Source organism: Capra hircus, chromosome 6, assembly GCF_001704415.2.
Source record: "Capra hircus breed San Clemente chromosome 6, ASM170441v1, whole genome shotgun sequence".
In the NCBI taxonomy this organism is placed as follows: Eukaryota; Metazoa; Chordata; class Mammalia; order Artiodactyla; family Bovidae; genus Capra; species Capra hircus.
The window spans coordinates 49,131,211-49,148,175 of NC_030813.1; the positions used below are offsets into that span (position 1 = coordinate 49,131,211).

The 16,965-nt window shown below is 35.3% G+C and overlaps 1 pseudogene; it reads left to right on the top strand.

The window, feature by feature from the left end:
* Window positions 3,519-3,903, top strand: LOC102171961 (annotated as a pseudogene).

A 16,965-nucleotide genomic window follows, 5' to 3' on the forward strand; every position in this document is an offset into this window, starting at 1 on the left:
TCTATAGGCATGATTAATTGAATCATTGTTTATATGGCTGGATTCAATCTCCAATTCTCCTTTTCCTGGGGGTTGGCTGATATGGCTCAAAGCCCCAAATCTCTAACCATATATTTATTCTTTCTGTAATGCGTAGGCTCCACCCTAGGCAATCTCATTAACATAAACTATCAGATGTGGTCCCAGGGACCCACCATAAATAACAAAAACACTTCCCTAGGGAAATTCCAAGGATTTGGAGGTTACTTCCCAGGAACTAGAGACAACAGCCAACCAATTCTGTTTTAAGCATGTAGTGCTTATCTTTTTAGGAATCAAGAATAAAGATCTTTCAGATTATTTATTAAACAGAGATGTAAATAAAAATATTGTGAAGGTCCTCATTGAAACTCAATTTAAAAAGGGCTTATTCTCAGTGAAGGAAGCCCATTTGATCCTTTAGTATCTGCAATTTTTCTGGCTTTCACTTAGAATATTACATCTAGACCTCTGACAGCCATCTTGAGTCATGAATTGACCTTGAGGATGAAAGCCACATTCTGAAAGAGAGCTTAGTATAATTGTCATCGATGAGATAAACCCATCCCATCACTTGTTTTTCTTTATACAATGTTGACCAAAAAATATGCACAACTCAAGGGTTGTGAGTTAAGTTTAATTTGGGGCAAGATGGGGACAGCAACCTCGGAGAGCTGTGAGAGACTGCTCCAAAAAGGCAGTGAGGGAAGATCAATATATATGATTTTGGTGAAGGGGGAGTTCAATGCAATCACATGCTTACTAAAAAAAGGTCTTTTGCTAATCAGGAGAAGCTGCTATCACCATGAAATGATATAGTGTTTTTCTAGGTAAGAGCAAATACAAGGATTGGAATCATGAAATTAATTCATGAAAATATCTAACTACATACAGACTTACTCTACCAGTTTTTGTGGAGCACACAGTGCCTCACTCTCCACCTTGAACTGCCTTCAAGGGCATGTTGAAAGTCAACAGCTGCAGAAGTATGAGATTCAATCTCTGCTGAGGCAGATGGCAAATATCCTTGACAAATACCAATTTGTAGTTGACGGCAGTTTTACTGGAATACCAGTTCAGTTCAGTCGCTCAGTCATGTCCTACTATTTGCAATGCCATGAATTGCAGCATGCCAGGCCTCCCTGTCCATCACCAACTCCTGGAGTTCACTCAAACTCATGTCCATCAAGTTGGTGATGCCATCCAGCCATCTTATCCTCTGTTGTCCCCTTCTGCTCCTGCCCTCAATCCCTCCCAGCATCAGAGTCTTTTCCAATGAATCAACTCTTCGCGTGAGGTGGCTAAAGTACTGGAGTTTCAGCTTTAGCATCATTCCTTCCAAAGAACACCCAGGACTGATCTCCTTTAGGATGGACTGGTTGGATCTCCTTGCAGCTCTAGAGTCCCCTTGGACTCTCTAGATTCTTCTCCAACACCACAGTTCAAAAGCATCAATTCTTCGGCACTCAGCTTTCTTTATAGTCCAACTCTCGCATCCATACATGACTATTGGAAAAATCATAGCCTTGACTAGATGGATCTTTGTTGGCAAAGTAATGTCTCTGCTTTTGAATATGCTATCTAGGTTGGTCATAACTTTCCTTCAGTCATATCTATTTTAGTAGGTATTTAGTAGTTTCATGCTACAGTGGCAAATTACTTTTTGTGAGAGAAGTAGAATTAGTAAGTTGTGAGAGAGACTGTGTGGCCTGCAAATCCTAGAACATTTCATTCCTGACCCCTTAAGAAAAAATCTATCCTTGATCTAGAATAATGGGAGAGAAAAGAGAATGAGTCTGTATTCATGGTAAATGTGGAACTTATGTATAGCCCTGGACTACTTACTTCCAGGGTTCTTTCCGATGAATAAGGAACACACTTACAACTTGCTCACACCACTGGTAAACTTTATTTTTATTTTTTGCTTTAATTCTTTTTTTTTTTTTTTTACTTTATTTTACTTTACAATACTGTATTGGTTTTGCCATACATTGACATGAATCCACCACGGGTGTATACAAGCTCCCAATCCTGAATCCCCTTCCCACCTCCCACCCCATATCATCTCTCTGGATCATCCCCATGCACCAGCCCCAAGCATAAGATGTTTAAAGTTCTTCATATTAATAACTAATACATTTAAATACTTACCACATTAACATTTTGGCATATGTCATTTATTTTACTTTTAAAAGTTTTGAGAACTTTTTTGCTAATTTATGTCAAAGTCTCATTTGGTTAGCGCTCATTAGAAAAGTGCTAATTAGTAGAAAACATAGAGCAAGAATTTTAAGACTACTATTAATATCTTTCTTCTTCCCCTAACATGATTTTCTTGATTTTTTATGAGCCAATATTTTCTGTGATCCAAAAGTATTCTAAGAACACAGTCTTTACCGTAAATATCCCATAGCAAGATATAAATTCTGCTAATTATCGTATGTCAAGATTTCGATCTCCCCTCTCAGAAGCAAGTTATCAATTTATTTTTCTGTGCTTAATGCCAGATATAATATTTTTCATAAAAATACTATGACTTCATTTAATAGAATGTTCAGAATATTGAATAAAATTTTACCTAAAATGTTATTAACATCTGGAGGAATCTCCACTGATATGGAACAAATGCTACATTAATTTTTAGTGTTATTAAATCTATACAGTAGATCAAATGACATCACAATCTACATCAGGCAAACGCCATGGTTACAAGAATTTACAGTAGTATCTCAGTACAGTTACCATAATTACACTTTTATTTAAACAATTAAGCATGAAAGTGGCATTATTGTCAAAGATTTGATATATGACCTGAACATAATTTGGGTAATGAGGAACAAGAAATGCCTGCTAAGTACAGCAGGTATTCTGTTAGCAGAAGACTGCTAAGACTGCTAATTACCCCTGACATATGTCAGATTGAATGGTCTTAGGTTAAAAAAAAAAAAAAAGTGCTGAGTGGAGACACTATTTTGAAAATAATCTCCTCTTTTTATGTATAAAATGTTTTTAAACATTTAGCTTTAAGAAATTGAAAAGACAAGTTTTCTGCAGACAGTAGTTGCAGATATTGTGCAAATTCTCCTGTGTACTCAGTCAATGATAAATAACTGCTGCCATTTCAGGTTTTTGTCTGTTATGAACTTGTAGAGAAAAAAAAAAATCTTTGTACCCAATTTCTAATTATCTAGACTCCCAAAAGTATCAACCTGCAGAATCCCCTGGCTTACGTTGTATCCAAGTCTTAACACCTAAAATCTTTTTAACTCCCTCAACTCTTTCTCCTTTCTTATAAATAAGAAAGACAAGCAACATTTTACATGAGGGTAAGAAAAAATCTTGAAGTTAACAGATTTTTGAACTTCTGTTATGGGATTTCAGTGGAGTTCCTTATTGCTGATTGACAAATAATCCATGGAAAAAGGTAATGCAGGGCAAGGGTTTCAAGGGAAAGACTGCTAAAAATAGAAAATACCAGATGAAAATGGCAATTAACAAACATGGGATCTGAACCAGATGATTCTGATCCCTTTCCTTTTGATGGACCAGAAATTACGGGTTGTACAGGGTGCCAGATAGATTGGAAAAAAGAGAAGATTGCCACTTTGAAAACGATCACAAGGGACATGGGACAGTTCGTACTGTGACCAAAACAGGTTCTGAGGCTCTTTCTCTAATTTTTTTGCCCCTCCTGAAGTTCCTGAGAGTGGAGATCTGGATAATGATTCTGAAGCTATCCTCGCTGCAGACTTTGAAATTGGTCACTTTTTACGTGAGCCTATAATCCCAAGATCGATGTTATACTTTATTGGAGAAGCTATTGAAGATGATGACGATGATTATGATGAAAGTGAAGAAGCAGATAAGGTAATGTTTACCAAATGAGCAAATAATTCTCTGTGTAACACATTGAGAAGCAAATTGAGTGACTTATGTATTCCATTGGTATATCCATTATTCCATGATATAGGATAAACACGTTTTTTGGAAAAACATGGTTTTAGAATTCTACATCCAAGCAATGTATGTATGAGATTTCAATAAATAAACTGCAAAACTCAGAAAAAAAGTTTCTGAAAGAAGAAAGAAAAGAAACATGGGATATTCATCTTTATTGATAAAAAATAGAAAATATTCTGATGACTCAGCATGTCATCTCTGAGTTAATTCAGTATGATTTCTAGACTTAGATTTGTGAGTCTAACCAACTTGCATTAAAATATATGAAAAACATCATATAAGAACTTAATTATAAACTCATATATTTTGCTTTCATTATTTTTTCATGTGTAATTGGTCAATATGACTGTTTTAAAAATACTGTCTTAAAGATGGAGTGTAGACTACTTACTGTAGAAGTTATAAGGTCACGCAGTTCTTATCCTGCTAAATTTATCATGTTTGTCAGTTTAAGAAGGTAGCTTCTGTGAAACTCACTTCATTGTAATGAAATTCTCTATATTAACATTGATCCCACAAATTTATCACACAAAAATGGTACTTAACATTTACATGTAATAGTTCTTTGCTTTTCCTTACGGCATAGCTCCACTAGCTTTGCCCTTGTGATGCTTCCTAAGGCCCACTTAACTTCACAGGATATCTGGCTCTAGGTGAGTGATCACACCATCATGATTATCCTGGTTGTGAAGATCTTTTTTGTACAGTTCTTCTGTGTATTCTTTCCACCTCTTCTTAAGATCTTCTGCTTTTGTTAGGTCCATACCATTTCTGTCCTTTATTGTTCCCATCTTTGCCTGAAAAGTTCCCTTGGTATCTCTAACTTTCTTGAAGAGGTCTCTAGTCTTTCCCATTTATTGTTTTCCTCTATTTCTTTGCAATGATCACTGAGAGATTTCTTATCTCTCCTTGCTATTCTTTGGAACTCTGCATTCAAATGGATATATCTTTCCTTTTCTCCTTTGCCTTTCACTTTTCTTCTTTTCATAGCTATTTGTAAGGCCTCCTCAGACAGTCGCATTGCCTTTCTTTTCCTTGGGGATGGTCTTGATCCCTGTCTCCTATACAATGTCATGAACCTCCAGCCATAGTTCTTCAGGCACTCTATCAGATCTAATCCCTTAAATCTATTAATCACGTTTATTGTATAATCCTAAGGGATTTGATTTAGGTCATGCCTGAATGGTATGGTTTTGTTTGGTATGGTTTGGAATGGTATGGTTTCCTGAATGGAGTGGTTTTCCCTACTTTCTTCAAAATCACTGCAGATGGTGATTGCAGCCATGAAATTAAAAGATTCTTACTCCTTGAAAGAAGAGTTATAACCAGCCTAGACAGCATATTAAAAAGCAGAGACATTACTTTGCCAATAAAGGTCCATCTAGTCAAGGCTATGATTTTTTCAGTACTCATGTATGGATGTGACAGTTGGACTGTGAAGAAAGCTGAGGGCCGAAGAATTGATGCTTTTAAACTGTGGTGTTGGAGAAGACTCTTGAGAGTCCCTTGGACTGCAAGGAGATCCAACCAGCGCATCCTAAAGGAAATCAGTCCTCAATATTCATTGGAAGGACCTATGCTGAAGCTGAAACTCCAGTACTTTAGCCACCTCACGCGAAGAGTTGACTCATTGGAAAAGACTCTGATGCTGGGAGGGATTGGGGGCAGGAGGAGAAGGGGACGACAGAGGATGAGATGGCTGGATGGCATCACCGACTTGATGGTTGTGAGTTTGAGTGAACTCCGGGAGTTGGTGATGGACAGGGAGGTCTGGCATGCTGCAATTCATGGGGTTGCAAAGAGTCGGACACGACTGAGCAACTGAACTGACTGAACTGACATAGAAATAACTGAAGATACCAGCCTCATGATACATTTAGAATTTAGTTAAAAGCAGTAAATTATTTTCTTTTTTTTTGTCAAAATAATATATTATTTTAGTTTTTCCCATGTTTATATATTCATATTTGGTTAAGTTGGTTGTATATAGAAATAATTCTTGCACATTTGAAAAATGCTAACCACAATTTAAATTTTTGATTTTTCAAATACCTTGTTTTATGTTTGGTTCTTTATATTAATCATTAAACATAAAACAAAAAATTTCTTTCATATTTCTCTAAGGGCAAGCAAATATGACTAAGAAATTTAAAAATATTCTTTGTTGCTGGTTTTGTTATTTTTTTAAGTTTGAAATATCAAAGACAACACTTTTTTTATATAACACATAATGAAATTCCACATCTTTTGTTCAGTTACTATTGTGTACTAAAACTTCAAATCATTTATAATTAAGTTATATTTTATAAGAAATGTAGTGTGCTCATCTGGTAAGTAATAAAAGCATCAAACTCTGATTTCTTAAAAAAAAAAAAAAAAGTCTTCCTAGTGTTCCCTTTCTTATGATAAATTAAGAAAATTGTGTTCTGAATTCTTTCCATTTGTTAGTTCCCTGCCATATTTTATTGAAAATATGACTCATATCTTGGCACTATATCTGAAATAAGTTAGTTCTAGCTTGTCTGAAAACAAGTTCACAAGTCTCAAGTTTTGTCTGACTTTCACAAAGAATAGATGTTATGTGAATTTTTAACTGTCTCTGCAGTCTGGCGCCACTCAAACTATTCATATTTATTTTAACCATTTTTTAACCCCCACCGGCTTCTCATTTCTAGGAACTTTGACATGCAGCACAATGATTCTAGATTCTGATCATTCTAGCTTCCATTCTCATACAAGCATTTTTGTTTTGCCTAAAATTCCCTACACACTAATGTTAAGTCAAGCTAATTTTCAAGTGATAGGCAGGGAAGCCTGGCATGCTGCACTCCATGGAGTCACAAAGAGCCGGACATGACTAAACGACTGAACTGAACTGACTTTTTAAAGACCTTTTGTTTCATTTTTTTTGGAATCATTTGTGGCTACTCTACTGGATATTTTATTTCCCAGAATTCAGTAGAAATTAAAATCTGCCCTCATGAAATTTGGCAATGAATCATTTAAGTTTGTATCTGCTTATGTATTTCATTTGCTTTGTAATAAATATAGGTTTATCTCCCACTTTACTGTCTTGGGGTGGGCGGGTGGGGGTGGGGGAAGAGACAACCTATTATTCTTTTATCTCACACTGTTATTAGAAAAAATGCATCTTATTTTTATGAATTAAATTGTTAATTAAATTCCAGATGTTTTTGTGTGACTATTTGCTAGGCTTTCAATATAGTGCCTGCCTGATGCCCTATGAGGGTTTAATGGTTGAAGCCTTTATTATGTCACTATTATTTCCTCTTTCTCACTTTCATCTTCCTAAAATCTGCATTTCTCAGTTCCCTGTTGAAACAGTATCAATTTCATACAAGACAGATTTTCTAGATCTTTCTTCTCCTCTGCATTTTTACATGCTGATATGTCCTGAGATCAGCGCATTTCTCATTTGTCTCTATACTCACTCCCTCACTTACTTTCACAAAATTCTTGACAGAAAGAGATGTATCCGGTGTATGATTATACACCGGATAGAATAGACATGTTCTTAATTTGTATCCTATTTTTTTAGAATGGAGAAATGTAGAGACTTACTAAAGGAAAGGGTGAGAAAATGTAAATGCAGATGCATGTGAAAGATAAAGGAAAATGTAAAATTGAGGGAGATGATATGAGATGTTCTCAAAATACTTAATGATGCAAAGGCAAAGTAGTCATCAAAGAAAGAGGTAAGAAAAGTTGTGTAGTTGTCTCAAAATTTTTGAAGGCTTGCATGATCACTGAGCAGGAAGAAAGGTATCTGACTTTCTGACAAAATAAAAATTAACTGACATTAATAGCTGGAGTCTTTGCTGAAGTTTCCAACTTAAACACTTTCAGATAAATGTCTTATTGCATAAGTCTGCTGCTGCTACTGCTAAGTCGCTTCAGTTGTGTCCAACTCTATGCGATCCCATAGATGGCAGCCCATCAGGCTCCTCTGTCCCTGGGATTCTCCAGGCAAGAAGACTGGAGTGGGTTGCCATTTCCTTCTCCAATGCATGCATGCATGCTAAGTCATTTCAGTCATGTCCGACTCTGTTGTATAAGTCTAGGTTGTTTTTTATTTCACACTTCTCTGTAAAGTTTGACAAAGTTGATGTTTTCCTGAGCCTTGTTCCCAGGAAAACTGCAAAATGAATAGTTAAGAAATACCACTTCCTCTTTGTGCTCCAAAGAAGCTTCCTTGCCCTTAGAGAAAAACTGAACCTGACAGAGTTAATCAGGCAAGGAAAACTTAGTTCAAGACTATCGCAAAGGGGAGACAGATTGAACACACTTTACTGAAATAAAAGGTAGGAAAGATTTTTGGTTTTGGATAAGCTTGTGAAAAATTACTGGAGGGTGTTAGGAAGAAGTTGTTCAATGTAATTAGGACTTCCAAGTTTGCTAATTGATGCTTAAACTTCTACCCTTACACAGAGACCTAGTATAGGTCTCATTGATCATTCTTACATTTGATTTAAGCAGAATGACTTGGATTACACTTCAAGGGGATGGTTTTCTTGCCCTTGAAAAAGAAATTCCTGGGAAGAGTCTTTCTCTAACAACAATAACAACAACAACAACAAAAAATGGCAACAGTCTGCAAGATTTACATCTCAAAGTGGCAAATAAAAAATTAAACATTTTGACTTTTCTAAAGTAAATGCTCTAATGAAAGGAAGGTCAAGAGCTATAATCAAGGAAAAAGCTGTCTAAAGAGTAATTAAGCTAAGGAGAATAATAAGATTGTCTTGGTGACCCAGTGTATTCTGTTTATCCTGAGATAAACCCATCTCTATCTTTCTTCAATGATTCAGATAAGAAGCTTCTTTCTTTCTCTTGCTTGCCATAAGAATCCAAGATGACTTCCTTCTATATCAGCCTTCCTAAAATCTCAAGACCCCCATCCTTTTTTGGGGGACTTTCCTCATTAATAACTGCTCTAATTAAAAATAATTTTCTTAATTTTTGGTGCATTTTATTTTTCACATAGTAAGACATCACACATAATTTCATATTCAAAAAAAAAACTACATGAGTTGATGTAACCAAAGCACTTAGCATATATGCAACCTGATTACTTTTAAATACTCAAATCGGCAAATAAAATTATTGTAAGTTCCTAATAAATTTGTTTTTTAAACAAGTCTCTAATTCTGAAGGTAAGTATCATTACTCCTCAAAATTAGATATAGATGGGATTATGTCTCCCATAAGAAGGTGATATGTTTAAGCAAAAATGAGTTTTAAGTGAATACAGGGATATATGAACATGCCTAGCAAAATGCATGAATCTATTACATAACCTGCTTTCCTAAACTATTTCAGCTCCCTGTCTTCAGGCATTATGACATGTATCTTATAAGGGAAGCTCACTCTGAGTCAGAAAGAATCATATTCTGATAACAGGTCAGGCAAATCTGGTGAAATCAAACACAATAATATCATATGAATAAATGGAGGGTGGGACATTTAGGACAAACCAGAATTCTTGACCTAGGTGTTAGTTCCATAGGTTTCAAGCTGCAGGGTCTGATGGATTCTTATACTTACATAACAATATTAGGGTTCCTATACATTTTCTATGTAAACTAGTTTTGTGAATTTATTTTACCACCCCTAAAATAAATCTAACATTACTCATGCTAATTACTGAAACTTCTGTGCTGAGTTGAATGACATTTTTAGTTTATTTTTCTTTTATAACATTTTGGGTATTGATTCCATATTGGAATATTTCCAGTGTTTACCAAAACCCTTTAATGTGAATTATTGATTAAAGTACTTCAAATGTTAGCTAACCACTTTTAGACTGGTACTTAGCTCTAATTTGTATAAAACACATTCAACTAATCCTAAATATTGTTAAATTAAGTAATATCACATTGGACATCATTATTTACTGGATAATGAATTGGGACTTACTTTAAAGTCTTGAGTTTGTCATTACCATTCAAGTACTTATAGATTTATACAGTAAAATTTCTTCTGCAGGCATTTTTCTTACAATTTGAAGAGATGACTTCTAGCAGATGGGCTTAGAAGAGAGAATTTCTTTTCACTGAATATTTAGTATGTAAGCCTCACTCTAGCTAGTCTTTAGTTTTAATTTTTGATCTCTCCTTATTTTCTCCATTGTTTAATCCTATTTTACGTATGGAGGAAATATTTGAAAACTTGATGAGATTGAAGTTGCTCAGAGTAAACAATCTGTACTCTGTATAAGAAAGCAAAAATGTAAGAAAAAGGAAAAAAAATGTGACAGATATTAAACATGAGATAATTTCAATTTAGTTGATTTTTATTTTAAATTATATATAATATACCTGAAATATAGAAATGGGAAATACATATCATAATAGTTAGTTTTCTTCTGAAAGGCCTATATGCATTCTTTTTCATAGACTGCCTGAAAGAACTAAAAAGCAACAAGAAAATAAATATTTTTTAAAGTGTTGTATCAGCTCTTAAAACAGACAGAGCTGACATTTTGAGGTGTGAAAGGGAGGTTAATTTTGGATAGAGAGACAGAAGATGGTAAGAAAATTTAAATTCTTTCTTGGCAGATGACAACAATCTCTTTACAGTTTCCTGTTGCTATTCTGTTTTTTGCAACATTATCCACACACCTACTAGTTTCCTTAAGAAGAGCAGACAACTGAGAGGCATCATTTGAATAGAGTGGTTAAAATATTATGAGGGCATTTTTAAAAAGGAAATATAATGTTCAAAGATATTATATGTATGTGCATGGATGCTCAGTTGTGTCCAAATTTTTGCGACCCCATAGACTGTTGCTCACTAGGTTTCTCTGTCCATGGAATTTCCCAGGCAAGAATACTGGAGTGGGTTGCCATTTCCTACTCTAGGGGATTTTCCTAACCTGGGGATTGAAACTGCATCTCTTGCATCTCCTGCGTTGGCAGGTGGATTCTTTACCAACCCAGCCACCTGGAGGCCCTTCAAAGGCATTAGTGAGGAAATAATTATCAGGGAAGAATTAACATATTTTGTTTACAGAAAAGTTGTTTTCAGATTGTTTTATATTTACTGTGTCCTTGAAATTTTGTTATTAATTTCCTTTACAAAGTTTTTACTAGGCTACTGGTTTAGACAGGGTACCTAGAACTCTAATCATGGTGGAGTATGCTTAATAATGATTTCAGACAAGAGTGGGAGTAGATCAGGAGAGGCAGCTGCAGACTTCAATTTACCCCTACTTATATGCTTCAGTGGACAATTTTATTAAACTCAAAAGTCTTATCTTTTTAGAAACTTTTTCAAATGGAGTAATTCACTCTGGAAAAAAACTTTTTATGACACCTGGTAAAGAACTTGTCTGCCAGTACAGGGGATATAAGAGACATAGGCTTGATCCCTGGGCTAAGAAGATTCCTTGAAGGAGATCATGGCAACCCACTCCAGTATTCTTGCCTGGAGAATCCCTTGGACAGAGGAGCCTGGCGGGCTACAGTCCATGGGGTTGCAAAAGAGTCGGACACAACTGAAGTGACTTAGCACACACACATGCACATAAATGAACACACGCACACATGTGCATGTGTTTGTGTGTATGTGTGTGTTGCCAAAAATGGAGACTAGTTTGCAGTCAGTACACTTATGTTCTCTAAAAGCTAGGAAATATTTTCCAATACATAGTACTTACCTTAGGAACAGAGAAAGTATAGTCAGTAACATCTATTTTGTTTCTTATTTCCAAATATCAATATAAGCAATATTTATCTTTATCTTCTAGCCACTTCATCTGACCTTTTTTTCTTTTTTTGGTGGGGAAACACCTGCCACAGGACCATGTGTTTTTTAAGAATGGATTAACTCTACACTTGTGGTTCTTTAGGATAATGTAAGATTCAAGTCAGCTCATTCTGTGTTCCATCACTGTGCCCATAGTTATCAATTCAGGGAAGAGCAAGTGATTCTGGTTGGTCCAAGGAGATAATCCACCATATTCCTTGCCACTCTTTGGGTACTGTGTTTGGCAGGCTGACTGAAGGTGAGTGTGAGACATTAGTGGCCATTTTGGCACCCAAAAACTGAGAGGAAACTTGAAATTAAACCAATGTAAAGAAACCAAAAGTGATAGCACAGAGAAAGAGCTAGAGTAACAGAAAAAATGCCAGGTCTTAATAAAATAGTTTGGGCACCCAAACAAAAAAACGATATCTACTCCAAGAAATTTTATTTACCTATTTCCCCTTATTTACTTACATAAACTAAATAATAATTATATCACTTAACCCTGTACATAAGTCCGTTTTCATCCTCAGCTTTGCCATTTGAGTATCTCTATGTTAGCCACCCTCCTTCATGTATAGCATTGTGGAGAACATTTCTTGGGATTCTGTAACATTTCTTAGAATTGATCAGGATGCATTTGATTCCGCTTTTCTGTAAAACTCTAAATGTGTAAAATGCTTTATTTTTCTCATCTTTATAATATATGTATTTCCACTTGAAAATCCACTTTCCTTGGCTGTACAAACTCCCTCTAAGTCAGTTTCTATTTTTTTAATTAAATATATGCTATAAATCATAAATGTCAGTTGTGGAGAAAATACATTCAAAAGAGGCAAAACTAATATTTCAGTTTCTTTTAAGATTGAGAGAAATTAATTATTTTTGAAAAACTTAAATAAAAATGTTTATAATTAAAAGAAGACAAAATATTAATTGTTGTCACTATTCTGTCTCTTCTTCAAGTCTTTCCACACAGGCAGTCAAATTCAAAAAGCATTTGCTCTCATGTTTGAAGAAAGTTACATCACAAAGAACAAAACCTATTTTCAGTTCTAAAAATATATTTTCTGGATTTTTAAATAAGAAATGAAAAAATAAAATTATACATGTAATTAATATTTTATGGAAATATATAATTATTAGTAATGATTGATAATTTCTGCTTAATTATATTTTAGTATGTGATATTAGATGAAAATATCAGGCAATTTTTATGACTGTAAAGCATTATTATAATTTATAGCAAAATCAAATATTTTTAGCATCAACCTGGGACACAGGAGAAAGCAGGTAATTATGAGTGATATTCTATACAAATTGGAATAATTGGGCTCAAAATGGAGCTATCTCATAATTACAGAAGAGTTTTAACATTGATTAGGATAGAATGTATGAAGATTTAAGTATTTTGTTCCTATTCAATATGTGTAAAAAATAAATATATATGTTTAAATGTATCTGCATATGCTATTAACCCATTTATCTTCTTAGGAATTCTAAGCCATACAGATAAACTCTTTTAAAATCTGTCATTCTAAATATTTTCACTTTCAAATTATGAAAATTTTAGGCCAAAGAATACACTACCTTTTTATTGCTGCATAGCACATTAACTCAAAAATAGTGACTTTAGGCAATTATTGTTTATCATCTTGTTTAGTGTCTGTGGATGATAAATCGAGTCCTAATTTAGCTGGTTCTTATAACTCAGGAGCTTGAATGAGGTTGCAGTAAGGTGTGAGTTAGAGCTGCAGCCATCAGAAATCTTGCCTGAGGTTGAAAGATTTCCTTCCAAGGTGGCTCTTTCTTATCACTCACAAATTATTGTTGCCTGTGTTGGCTGCTGGTGGGAAGCACCAGTTCCTCTTTATTTGTATGCCTCTCTGTAGGGCTGTTTGACTATCTTCATGGCATGGGATCTGGCTTCCTCCAGAATGAGCAAGCCAAGAAAACAGGGTGAAAGTTACAATATCTTTAATTACTGCTCCTGGGAAGTTACACACCCTCACTTTCAAAATGTTTACTATATAAGTCAGATATAATTCATTGTAGAAGGTCACTACTTATAGACATACATACATGAAAGCATTTTTTTGGTGCCAAATTCTTCTCTATGCCACCTTTTTATGCATAGAATCAGTTTGTTTATTAAAATATATTTTTAACATAACACTAAAAGAGTGCCTATGGTATGCACCTGCATACAAGCTCAGTCATGTCTACCTCTTTGTTACTTTGTGTATCTGTTTTGAAATATTGTTCTCTTCCCTCACAACTAGGCGACAGGCCAAACTGTCATTATCCTAAGTTATAAAGAAGAGAAAGATAATGGGGAGCTAAATAATTTTTCAGGTATCTAATCACTCTCCAGTGTTAAGAGTCAGTGGGAACTGTTCCTTTCAAGAGTTAAGCACAAAGGACATGGAGAGGGAAAGTTGCAAAATTTCACCTTTATAATTGTAGTATAAGTACATAACACATGTGTGTGTGTGTGTGTATATATATATATATATACATACATATATATATATGCTGTGCTAAGTCATTTTAGTCATGTACAATTCTTTGAAACCCTATGGACTGTATCTGTCAGGCTTCCCTGTCCAAGAGATTCTCCAGGCCAAAATACTGGAATGGGTTGCCATTCCCTCCTTCAGGGGATCTTCCCGACCCAGGGATAGAACCTATTTCTCTTATGTCCGCTGCATTGGCAGGTGGGTTCTTTACTACCAGCACTACATATATAGTGGGTAGCCTCTCTATATATATAAATTTACACACACACACACACACACACACACACACACACATATATATATATATATATATATATGTGATCAGGTCAGTTCAGTCACTCAGTTGTGTCCGACTCTCTGCGACCCCATGAACTGAAGCACACCAGACTTCCTTGTCCATCACTAACTCCCAGAGCTTGATCAAGTTCATGTCCATCCAGTCAGTGATGCCATCCAATCATCTCATCCTCTGTGTTCCCCTTTTCTTCCTGCCTTCAATCTTTCCCAGCATTAGGGTCTTTTCTAATGAGTCAATTCTTCTCATCAAGTGGCCCAAGTATTGGAGCTTGAGGGTCAATCTGATCAAATATATCTATATGTGTAAACAAATATACCTATTTATAGATTGTGTTAGTGAAGTGACACTTAAGAGGGCCTCTGGATGACTTCTAACAGGAACTGGTAACCAGAGTCAATAATCATCTGATTTATAAGCTTAGAATTTTCAGTCTCATTCCCCATCCCTCAACTTTTGGAGAATTAAGAGGGCCTGGAGATTGAATTTAATCACCAGTGACCAATGATCTCATCGTCAGTCCTCTATAATGAAACCACACATAAACAGATTTGGGAAGTTTTGGGGTTGGTGAACACAACAAAGTTCTGGTAGGATGGTGTACTTCCACTCCTCTTCCACCATAGCTTTCCCTATAGTTCTCTTCTATCTGGCTGTGCCTAAGTTGTATCTTCTATAATAAACTGAAGCAGTGAATAAAACACTTTCCTGAATTCTATGAGTCAGTCAGTCAGAAGTGTGTGTAGGCTGGCACTTCATTTACAACTGCCTTTGTAGTAGGAGCAGTCTCACAAGACTGAGACCTTAACCTGTGGAGTTTGTACTAATCTCTATTTTTAGTGTCAAAACTGAATTGAATGATTGGACATCCAGTTGATCTAAGATCACTGGAAAATTGGTTTAGAAAAATGATATGTGTTTGATGACAGAAAATGTCACGTGCTTTGTGTTAAAAAATATATTATAATATTATTTATTCAATTACTTCTTTATTTAAGTTGAGTAGCCCTCTAATTTTTTATAGGTTGTTTGGGTTATGGTTGCTTTTTTTTCTGAGTACTTTTGATAAAGCAAAAACACATCAGGGATTTGGAAAAGAAAATTGAAGAAATTTAGATTAAGAGTATTGAGAATACATTCTAGAGAGGCTTGAGATAAAGAATTAGAGCAGTAGTTTAGGGTAAATGCAAAACCAAAAGTATGAATGAGAGAACATGCAATTTAGCCAAGCCGTGCAATCTTTCTCACAACTAAAAAAAGCAGTGTAAAGTTGTTCCTTACCTATGTTGGAAAATAATAAGGAACTTCTAAAAGCAGCTAGAGGAAGAGGATAGAACAACAACAAAACTATGTTTCTGTTTAGAATGAACCAATTCATTCTCACTCCTGGGGAGGCTGAACACCATTAGGAGAAAAATTGCTACTTTGAATTGAATTTATAGTTCTGAAAAATGTTAAGATATTTGGATGTCACTTTTGAAACATAAATCTAATCATAAGATTTTATGAAATTTGCACATGTATGCAATGTACACTTTATAATTAAGCCGCCTACTTTACTGGTACATTTTAGATTCAAGCAGTAATTTTTAAAATTTATTTATTATTATTTATTAGCTTCATTTATCTGAGCATGAATACCTCAAATACTTTAATTTGCTATTTCAGAGCAGGGAAAATCCTTCCTTATACAATTTACTGCTTCCTGAGTAGTAAAATACATGGTAATGTAGTTAAGTAGGAAACGGTTGGGGGAAATCACCTAAATCATGAATTTACTTCATGAATAATTTATTATAGCTTCTCACATTCCCCCAAGACCTTTCCCTCCAAGACCTAAGGTCAGTTTGTCTCATCATACTGCTACTGCTAAGTCATGTCAGTCGTGTCTGACTCTGTGTGACCCCATAGATGGCAGCCCACCAGGCTCCCCTGTCCCTGGGATTCTCCAGGCAAGAACACTGGAGTGGGTTGCCATTTCCTTCTCCAATGCATGAAAGTGAAAAGTGAATGTGAAGTCGCTCAGTCGTGTCTGACTCTGAACGACCCCATGGACTGCAGCCTACCAAGCTGCTCCATCCATGGGATTTTCCAGGCAAGATTACTGGAGTGGGATGCCGTTGTCTCATCATGGTAGCAGCTAAAAGATAGTGGAACCCAGCTGTGGCTGGTTCATATCGATGTCTGGCAGAAACCGACCCAATTCTGTAAAGTGATTATCCTCCAGATTAAGAAAAAGAAAAAAAAAAAAACACAGTGAATTCCAATAAATCAATATTCAAGCTACCAATAAAAAGGCAATATGTAGCCAGGAGGCTGGCTGCTTAAACTTTCAAAGATCAGCTATATATTTCACTTACATACAGGAGAATTAAATTGTCTCATATTTTTATGTTGTCTCTTTGT